Below are 12,011 nucleotides of genomic sequence, written 5' to 3'. Positions count from 1 at the left end.
ATCATTAGACCTCAGTAAGGTATAAGACATTTTTCAGTAGTCATTTTGAACAATGACTAAAGGTATGAGTTGTAAAGGAAACTATTGAGCTTAACCAATCTTTTTTTTTTTTTTTTTTTTTTTTTGAATAGGAGCTTAACCAATCTAATCATGAGAAAGCTTGACAAAATCATGGTTTTGAATAGCAAAGTGCATCATACCTTTACTAGAGGATTAGTAAAAAAAATGGTATAGATGAAATTGATTATTTTTGGTATAATGAGTAAGGGATTGATAAGATTATTGGTACTCGCAACAAGGAATGATTATACAGAAATATTATGATTTTACCTTTAGGTATATGAGTAAGGCCCTGTTCTTTTGAGTTTCTGGGCAAGCAGAGCAGATTCCAGCAGAGCAGAGCAAAGCAGAGCAGAGCAGATTTCAGCAAAGTAGAGCAGAGCAGAGCAGATTGAAGCAGAGCCGAGCAAATTTCGTTATTATTATTATTATTATTATTACTAATATTATTATTATTATTACTATTATTATTATTACTATTATTATTATTATTATTATTATTATTATTATTATTATTACTACTACTACTACTACTACTACTACTACTACTACTACTACTATTATAATCATTAAATTTTATTATTAAATATTAATTATTATTAATAATATTAATATTATTAAATATTAATTATATTATTATTATTAATAATATTAATATTATTAAATATTAATTATATTATTATTATTAATATTATTATTATTAAATATTAATTGTATTAATATTAATATTATTATTATTTAATATTAATTATTATTATTAAATTTTAATTTATATTATTATTAAATATTAATTATATATTATTATTATTAAATATTATTGTTATTATTAAATATTATTTATTTATTATAATTATTAAATATTAATTATTATTATCATTAAGTATTAATTATTTATTATTATTATTAAAATAATTCAATATTAAGTATTAATTTTAAGCAGAGCAGAGCAGATTTCAGCAGAGTAGAGCAAAGCAGAGCAGATTTCAGCAGAGCAAAGCAGAGCAGATTTCAGCAGAGCAAAGCAGAGCAGAGCAGCTCTAAAGAACGGGGCCTAAGTATGACCTTAATTGACCTTGAACTGAAGGTCTACTACTTCACTTATTTGTGCTACGTACTTCTACAAAGTACAAGTATTAATTTTTTTTTCTAAAGTCAACTGTTTGTATTGAGTATTTACAAAAGTAATTGATTGAATCAAATTGTTTGCTACAAAGTATTAATGTAATTGATTAGCATAGTAATTAAAATAAAAATGAAGAAAACAAATAAAATTATAAAAAAATTAAAAAAAAAAAAAAGCGATTGAGATAATGCTACGGAGTACATAAATCAGTGAAGTTTTATTCATTATGACATCTGAAAAGCCATTTTCCAACCATATATTTTTTTTAATTTTATTTATTGATTGTCTACAAAAAAAATCCCATGTTGGATGGAATGAGAAACAGAATAAGATAATTCTATAGTTGAATTAAGTGGAATTAGGGGGCGTAACTCGTTTTCTTTAAGGGGGATAGAGTGCAGTAGAATTACGCGTTTTTTCTTTAATTTTGGCATTTTAAAGTGCTTTTTTGTCAGTTTTGCACTGATTTAATTGATATGTTTGATTGTCTTACACACTAAGATGTGTAAGTTTATTACTAAGGGTGGATCTTACACTGATAGTAGTGTGAGTTTGTTAGATAGCTTGATAGTTTACACATTATTGTGTGTAAATTTGTTAATAAAGTTTTATTACGCACTAGGTTGTGTAAGATGCAACACCCTAGAAATTCATTTTCTTTAAAATACCTGTTTTGCTCTTTTTAAAATATAAAATAGGAAATTCTAAGACATTACCGCCACCGTGAATACGGCTAAGGCAATTATCAAAGACACAATATCAGCAAAGCTGAGTACATAAGCGTAAATGACACACTAACATGCTTTCTCCTAACAACACACGCACTTACCTCAATGCACCTATTTACAAGCACACACAACATTCAACAAGAGTTTTCAACTAGACCACTAAATAATTTATTAAGCGTTGATCACGCATCGAACGGGTTTCCAACTCTACCTCCCCCAAATAAATTGAGGTTAACTGACACGGGAGCTAACCGTGCCAGCACAAAACCACACATAGGTGGTGGAATTCCAGCGCATAATAATAAATAAAAAGGAATGTACAGCGTCCTGTACTCCATTAGAAGTTATGGTTAAATATAAAACCCCATAACTCCCCCATATGTTCATACTCGAGGTATATACGTTCCAAGAGTTTTGGTGCGTAATCTCTTTCACTTTACGTTATTTACATATTATTAAACTTGTGATGACTCTCAGAGCATAATAATTCAATCAACAATAGTTATTCAACCAAATAAACATACCATATTAATTCTTGAATATTTAGTGACCACATACTATTTAATGTTGAACCCTTTTTAATTCTACCTCAGTGTCAAAGACACCTTAAACGCAAAAGCGCCAAAATCCTATCCCTCGGTGTTAAAAACACCTTAAGTGCACAAAGGCACCAGCATACAATTTACTCCTCGTGTACATAGATACTTATATAGCTCCTTTCCCATGCTTAAAGCATTAATAAAAAATTATATGAACCATAATAAAATTCCTTTTCAATATTCCAAGCCAAATTAAACATGTAGTTTAATTAAACATGCATTCTAACATGCCATAAATAAAAGTGTAGTCCATAAAATCATGTCAAAATATAATTTTCCAATCTATAAACCATCACAAATAAACCATGATTCATAATTCAATCACCAACACCAATAATTCACACTTCCAAACATAGACCTTAGCATGATACTACTTGTAATTGATTTAAATCAAGCCTAGCATGATACTACATCACCAAAATATGCTAAGTACGCAAACTTACCTTGAGTACGATATTAAAATCGACACGACTAATAAAAATCGCTTACTTCAAAATCTTTTATACATTAAAATCATAGTAGAGTATTAAAATCCATTTTAAACAATTTTCCAGCAATATATACTATTATAAAACCCCTCATAACTTAATTAAGATAAGATGAAATTATATTTAAAACATCATACATAAGTCCCAATTAATGGGTAATTGAAATTTCTTAAAGAAACTTAGTTTTAAATACTCTACTAAAAATTCCAGCACTTTATTTTAATTAAAACTTGCTGTAATTTAGCCTTAAAACACTTTAATCAAAAATCTAAACCATAATACATCATAATCCTTCAATTATTCATAAATCAAGAACCCTCCTGAAATTATAAAGTTTAATCATCAACAATACAATTTGATACTAATTAAATTAATTTCAGATAATAAAATCAAAATCCATAAATCAATTATTATAATTACACAATTATTAAAACAAAAGAGAAGAAAATAAGACTAACCTTTTTGTGTGGCAAATTTTTGGGGATAAATAGAGTATTTATAGTGTAGAGTAGGTTAGGGTAGGTTTGGGCTTCATAAAAATAATGGACTTTAAATGATGAAATAGGTGACCCAAAAGTAAAAATAGGATGATTGGGTTCATAAGAAAGATGGGCTACATTTGGATTAAATACTTGTTGACCCAAATATAAATACTTACTTTATCTATAATCCAATAATTAAAATGGTTTGACCCAAAATATATTTTATAATTAAATAAATAATTAATAAAATATATTAAAAATACGGGGCATTACAGGAGACGTCAGTTTTTTTTTTTTTTTTTTTTTTTTTTTTTTTTTTTTTTGTTTTTGAAGGGGGGAGATAAAATTCATTAATAATAAGCCATACGACACTTACATAAGAGATTGTAATCGAACAATACAAAGACAAAAGAACCAATTACAAGTTCGTTTTAGTTTGTTTTGTTTTGAGTTGCCCTTTGTCAAAAAAAAAAAAAACTTTCTCACTCTAGAGAATTTCTCACTCTAGTTTTAAGTCGTATCTTGTTATTTCTTCAGTTTTTTAATAATTAGGCGGTTAATGCAAGTTATGCAACAGAACTTCAAACTATATAATCCCTTCTCAACTTCAGTTTTCTGTTACTCTCTATCTAACTATCTTCACCTGAAAATATCAACATTCTTCATTCTTCATTCTTCATTCTTCTTTCTTTAACTAAAAATGGCATCTCATAAAAACCCTGAAAAACTAATAGAGTTTGAACTAAGTCCATAATTAAGTCTTAAGCAATCTGCAATGTGTTTGTGTGACCATAAGTTCAACCCCAAAGCTATGGGAAGGCTGGATATTACCGAAAGAGGTTTCGAGATTACAGTCCAAAATACGGACTCTAAAGCTGCCGCGGTTCTGTTCTTCAAGTCTACGGAGATGATGAAATATCACTGCAAGAAACCCATTTTTGGGAAGTTGATTAATGTGTCTCAAATGTACCCGATTGCTGCTAAAGATGATGATATACTTAACATATATCATCTTGATGGGTCGAATCAACTCACATTCTCACTCGGTAATTTCAATATTTATGTGTTTTTTCCTGCAATACTCAGTTTTTCGTGATATTATTTCGTATTAATCAACCCCAAATTTTCGCAATTAAGGATTTAGTTTTGTTGATTTTAGTTGAATTTTGTGTTTAATTATATAATTTGTCGATTAAATTTTTCAACTCACATTCTCACTCGGTAATTTCAATATTTAAGTGTTTTTTTCATGCAATACTCTGTTTTTCGTGATATTATTTCGTATTAATCAACCCCAAATTTTCGCAATTAAGGCTTTAGTTTTGTTGATTTTAGTTGAATCTTGTGTTTAATTATATAATTTGTCGATTAAATTTTTCAACTCACGTTCTCACTCGAAAATTTCAATATTTAAGTGTTTTTTTCCTGCAATACTCTGTATTTCGTGATATTATTTCGTATTAATCAACCCCAAATTTTCGCAATTAAGGCTTTAGTTTTGTTGATTTTGTTGGAAATGGGAAGAGTAGTACGTAGTGGGTTGTAGTGAAATTGTATGATGAATTTATGTTGTGGGAAATGAATTGAAGTAAATGATGATGATGTATTTTTTTTGCATGAGTTGAGTAAAGTGAGTACATGCAAGCTCCTATTTATACTAACTAATGTCGGTCACTTCCACCGACTTTGCTCCTTCCATTTGTTTCTCCTTCTTTCTAGATTAATCTAGATAATATGCTTTTGTTTAGTTTTCTAGATTTTTCTTATTAGATATTTATTACAAGATATTTCTGTTACTCCTAGATTTTTCTAGATTAGTCTTTTCAACACTCCCCCTTAATCTGAAAAATCTTGAACACCGAGTTGCCTTCGAAAATGGAGGAATTTATCTGTCGGTAATGCCTTGGTGAATATATCTGCAAGCTGCTCTCCCGTCTTGCAGAATTGTAGCTTGATCTCCTGTTTCTCAACTATTTCTCGAATGAAGTGATGTCGTATTTCGATGTGCTTCGTGCGACTGTGAAAGACTGGATTCCTTGTCATGGCAATGGCTGACATATTGTCACAATGGATGGTTATTGGATCTTCAGTGTCTTGCCGTAGATCTTGAAGAATTCTCCTTAGCCAGACTGCTTCACATGCTACGCTTGTGGCCGATATGTATTCTGCTTCTGATGATGATAGTGCCATAGTTTCCTGTTTCTTTGATGACCAGGAGATGGATTTTGATCCTATCTGGAACACGTATCCACTCGTACTTTTTCGATCATCGATGCTTCCAGCCCAGTCGCTGTCTGTGTAGCCTGTGAGCTTGTAGTCGTTCTCGGTCTCGTACATTATTCCATGGCTCTTCGTCCCTTTGATGTACCTGAGAATCCTCTTTACTGCTGCAAGATGTGTCTTTCTAGGTTCACTCATGAACCTAGAGACAATGCTGACTGCATGTACTATGTCGGGCCTTGTGTTTGTGAGATAGATGAGAGATCCGACCATGCTACGATAGAGCGATGCATCTACTTTCTCCTTTCCGTCATACTTGGAGAGTTTCTCATTCGTAGCCATTGGTATCGCCATTGGCTTGCAATCGCTCATGTTGAAATTTTTGAGCATGTCTTCAACATATTTCTCTTGTGAGAGAAAAATTCTTCCTGGACTTTGTTTGACTTGCATACTAAGGAAGTATTTCATAGCTCCAAGGTCGGTCATCTCATATTCCGACATCATAGCCTTCTTGAAATCTTCGATTATTTTTGAGTTAGTGCCCATGTAGATAAGATCATCTACATAAAGGCACAAGATGAGAAAATCATGTGACCCTTGGGTCTTGATGTAGAGTGATGGCTCACTTGGGCTCTTTGTAAACCCATTTTGAATAAGATAGCCATCAATATTGTTATTCCATGCACGAGGAGCTTGCTTGAGCCCATATAGGACCTTTCGAAGGCGATACACCTTTTCTTCCTTGCCTTCGATTACATATCCTTGCGGTTTCTCAACATATACTTCTTCTTTTAGTTCGCCATTAAGAAAAGCAGACTTGACATCTAATTGAAAAACTTGTAATTTAAGTTGAGCTGCGAGTGCAAGGACTGACTTGATTGTCTCCATTCGAACAACTGGGGCATATGTCTCGTTGAAATCAACTCCGGGTTGTTGTGAATAGCCTTTTGCAACTAGGCGAGCCTTGTATTTTTGAATGGAGCCATCTTCATTGTACTTGATTTTGTAGACCCATTTCAGGCCTATGATTTCTTTGTCTTGTGGCTTGTCAACAAGCTCCCATGTGCGATTCTTCTCGATTATCTTGATTTCTTTATTCATGGCGTCAATCCATTTTTCTTCTTGCGCCGCCTCTTGGAAGCCTTGTGGTTCGCTGGCAATGAGGGCCATGATAGCATGATTACACTGATATTTATCCAAGTAGGCTGGACGACGCCTTGGTCGTTGTGATCGTCGAACTTCTTGTGTTGGACTTGATTCTGGTGTTGAACATGAGCTTGATGGTGACCTTGGGCTGCTCTGTGGTGATCTTGGGCTGCTTGGTGTTGATCTTGGGCTGCTTGAGCCTTCGCCTTGATCTGGACTTGAAAGTGGAATGACTGATGCTGGAACTTCTAGATCGTGAACTTCTAAATTGCTCTCGTTCCACTGCCATTGTCCTCCTTCGTTGAATATAACATCTCTGGAGATGATTAACTCCTTGGATTCGGGCTGATAGAGACGATATCCTTTTGACTCGTCACTGTATCCAATGAAGATACATTTTTCTCCTTTTCCATCTAACTTATCTCGATTCTCCTTCGGGACGTGGGCATATGCAATGCACCCGAAAACTTTGAGGTGCTCAACTCTTGGCTTTCGTTTGTGCCAAGCTTCGTACGGCGTCATGCTTCTTATTGCTTTCGTGGGAGACCTGTTCAGGATGTAAATAGCTGTGCGGAAAGCTTCTGCCCAAAAATGTTTAGGAAGATTTTTTCCTTGCATCATACTCCGAGCCATTTAAGCAATTGTCCTGTTTCTCCTTTCTGCAACACCATTTTGTTGTGGTGTGCGTCTGACTCTAAGCTCCTTTTTGATGCCGTGCTCTTTACAGAATTTGTTGAATTCATTGCTTGTGAATTCTCCCCCACGATCAGTTCTTAGAACCTTTATTGAATGCCCACTTTGTTTTTCTGTGAGGGCTTTAAATTGCATGAAGTAGGATAATGCTTCTGATTTTTTCTCCAAGAAATATACCCACATCATGCGTGAAAAATCATCAACAATCAACAGAAAGTACCTTTTTCCGCCAAGAGACAGGTTCTTGGTAGGACCCCATATATCAGCATGGACAAGCTCTAATGGAGCTCTAGCCCTCCAAGATGAAGTTGGAAATGGTGATCTATGCATTTTGCCATAGATACAACCCTCACAAATTTTCTTTTCATTAGTGATTGGTGGTAGCCCAATCACCATTTCTCTGTTTTTTAACAGTTTTAAACTGTCAAAATTTAAATGCCCAAATCTCAAATGCCACAAGGTGGACTCATCCACTGTTGTGCTTAGGGCAATGTTTGACTCCAATTGCATCTTAAGTGGAAATATTTTATTTGGAGCCATTTTAGTGGTGGTGATTAATTGCCCCTTTTTCTTGTCATATATGTGGCATTGATTACTATCAAATTTCACCATATAGCCCTTTTGGACTAATTGGCCCACACTTAGTAAATTTTGTGCCAGCCCAGGAACATAAAAGACGTCGGGGATGAATTTATAGGAGCCATTTTTTGTTTTAACAACAATTGTTCCCTTTCCGGAAACTTCTTGATTACTCCCATCACCAAGAGTAATTTGTGATTTTATATTTTCATCAAGAGTTACAAAGAAATTTTTATTTCCGGTCATGTGGTTGGAACAACCACTATCTATATACCATATGTCGTTTTGCTCTTCTTGAGCATTTAGACAGGTATAAAATAGTTGATCATTATTTTCAGTGAAGTTGGCCTCTTCTTTTTGCCGGAAATAACAATCTTTTTCAAAATGAGGGTGTCGTGTACATCTTTTGCATTTGTACCGACAATCTCTTGTGTTATGGCCATTTTTCTTGCATAATATGCAAAAAGTGTTATTATCTCGGCTCCCTTGATTTTTATAATTTCCTCTTCCCCGACCTCGATTATTAAAATTTTTCTTTTTTTGGTTGAAAATTATTTTCATGGCCATTTTTATTTTCACCATTAGAAAATTTTAATTTAGCCTGAAAGGCTTGTTCTACTGGTTGCTCATCAAATCTACGCATTCTTTCTTCATGAGCCAGTAGAGAGCCTATTAGCTCAGTCATGCTGAGCAATTTTAAATCTTTATTAGACTCTTCTATAGCAGCCACTATGTGATCAAATTTTTTGGTGAGAGTGCGTAGTGTTTTCCGGATTATTTTAACATCTTCAATTGTGTCTCCGTTAGATCGAATTAGGTTAACAATATTTGAGACTCGATCAACATAAGATTGAATTGATTCATTATCGGCCATTTGTAGACTATCAAATTAACCCCACAAAGATTGAAGTTTAAAGAGTATTACCTTTTCCGACCCTCTATATTTTGTCTCCAGGATACTCCACGCCTCCTTTGCCGTTGTAGCGGCCATGATCGTAGGTAGTATTGTTTCATCTACCCTACGATAAATTATGGAAAGGGCATAATGATCCCTTCTTATGTTTTGTTTGTATTGGCCTCTCTTAGAGGCATCCCAAGAAGCCTCTTCATTAGCATCTTTGGGTTTCTCATAGCCATCTTCAATAATTTCCCAAATGTCTTGGGTGATGAAGATTGATTTCAATTGCATACTCCATTGATCAAATTTCTCCCCCTTAAATGTAGGTACCCAATTAACTTGGGGATTAAAATTGTTTGTGTTTGTGTTTAAGTTTGTGTTTGGATTTGGAATAGGGGAGGCCATTTGAATTTATGTGGAGTTGTTATATTTGAATTTGGATGATGAATGTAAAATGGAGGCTTTGGATTAAGTGGCTCTAGATACCAAATGTTGGAAATGGGAAGAGTAGTACGTAGTGGGTTGTAGTGAAATTGAATGATGAATTTATGTTGTGGGAAATGAATTGAAGTCAATGATGATGATGTATTTTTTTTGCATGATTTGAGTAAAGTGAGTACATGCAAGCTTCTATTTATACTTACTAATGTCGGTCACTTCCACCGACTTTGCTCCTTCAATTTGTTTCTCCTTCTTTCTTCTTCTTTCTAGATTAATCTAGATAATATGTTTTTGTTTAGTTTTCTAGATTTTTCTTATTAGATATTTATTACAAGATATTTCTATTACTCCTAGATTATTCTAGATTAGTCTTTTCAACAGATTTTAGTTGAATCTTGTGTTTAATTATATAATTTTTCGATTAAATTATGATTTGTGAATTTGTGAATTTGTCGATAAAAGTTCCAACAATTATGATTTATTAATTTGTGATGATAATTGTAAATGTTTCTTGATTTTTCATTTCTTGTATATTAACTTCTGAAGTATTAATTTTGTTGTAGTTGAATCTTGTGTTTAATTATATGATTTGTCGATAAAATTTTTAATATAAAAAGTTCCAGCAGTTGTTATAATTTGTGATTTCGTGATGATAATTGTGAATGTGTCTTGATTTTTCATTTCTTGAATATTAACTAGTATTAATTTCTGGATTTATTTTTATTTTTGTGAGTATTATATTTGATGACAGTAACATGACCTCATTAAGATACACCATTAAGTACGATGTAGAATCGCTTTAGTTGGGCACAGACCTACCATTGTTCATATTGATCATAGTTTCTTATGAAATTTTAATTGCAAAACCATACTGATGATCTTTTCAAAAGTGCAACGAATTTTACAATTAAGGCTGAAGTTCTTACTGACAATAGTTTTAGGAGTTTCATATTATTCTAGGATAGTTTAATTAAGCATTCTCTACTTATTTCAGGGAGGGATCCAAATCAAAAATATTATGTAGAATTGTTGAGCATGGATGATAAAATTCTGAACATTCCTGACATCAAATTCCACTGTGAGGTGGTTCTCCCACATGAAACCTTTAAGAAAAAATTAAAACAGCTTGAAGATGTTGGGGTTGTGGCCTTTAGTATTGGAGAAAGATGTTTGCAGATTGTCGGAAAGAAGGGAATGACTGCAGGGCAAAGGCATCTAGCATCATTCATCATGCCTCATCTGGGAGCACTACATAAAGCGTCTTATCTAACATCAAGTATCCAAATGAACAAGTTGCTACTATCATGCTGCGATTCTTCCTCCCAGCACTTGGGGATTTGCTGTTCATATGCAAGACAGATCAGGATTTCGAAGGGGAGAAAGAAGAGTTAATTTGTGGCTCGGATTCTGGAGGAAATGCGTTGGAAGAATTAGAGCATATAGGAGCTACTGCTGGTGGCAGACTTGGAGGATATAATGCTTTGTCTTATACCGTTTTGGAGGTTCTCCCATACAACATCAACAATGCAGTAATTACTGAATTTGAATGTACTACAAAAGACACCTCTTATTGTGCAGAAGTGACAGACAGTGAGCTTAGAAAGAGGAATATAAATATAATGAAGGCGATCTTCAAAACATGTCTAAATGATGCCTTTCCGTCAATGAAACACATGACCCTGATGGTCGTTTTCAAGGATCCAAAAAGAGAGGTTGCTATCAAAATTTGTTGTGCAAATGCTGAAGCTGCTAGGCTGGCACGCCATGGTATGGATCAAATAACAGTTTCAAGGTGGCTATTCAACAAAGTTGGTCTTTCTTTTGTTGCGAGTCACTGGCTACATGCGAAGTTTTTTGGTAACTGCATTCCCTTCTTTCTCTTTTTAATTTTCATTTTATCTTTCTTTATCCTTTGTTTTCTTTTACCTGCTACAACATATGTGTTTTGTTGTTGTTTTCAGTCGAAGAGAGGAAACTGCCCAGTGGATGTCAGTGACAAGTTCCTGATGGAAGACCCAATAAGTTTGCTATGGAATGAAACTGATTTGTTAAATGAAGGTATGAGGGGCACGGAGGTGTTCGTTAGTCTTGTAGGCTATTTGGGGGACGTTGATGGTCTACATTCTGTTGAATCTGTTCAGAATTTTCTTACCAATTTGGACAGGAAATCTATAAATGTAAGTCTTATATGAATATTGTTTATGCTGTTTGTTAAGTAATTTAGAAGCTACTAACAAAAATTATCACCTGCAGAATTTCAGCATTCTGGCTGCAGCTGGAAAGATTGTGGTGCCGAGGCTTGGAGACTTTGCTGAGGGGCTGGGAAACAATAAGGAGATGAAGCAAGATTTAGCTGTGTGAGCTGTCTCTTCTTGGTGCAGATTGACTATAGTGAACTTCCTAGAATGTGGAAGTAACTTTTTCATATAATAAACAAACCAAGCTGGTAGCTTTGACAGATATTGTGAAATGCTTGCTTTATTTGTGACTACAGTATAGTTACAACTTGTGAGGCATCTATAATTTCTGTTTAGTGTATGTTAAGCTATCCTAG

The sequence above is a fragment of the Chenopodium album genome, chromosome 21 (assembly GCF_948465745.1).
Source record: "Chenopodium album chromosome 21, dcCheAlbu1.1, whole genome shotgun sequence".
NCBI lineage: Eukaryota > Viridiplantae > Streptophyta > Magnoliopsida > Caryophyllales > Amaranthaceae > Chenopodium > Chenopodium album.
This window is presented reverse-complemented; position numbering follows the sequence as displayed.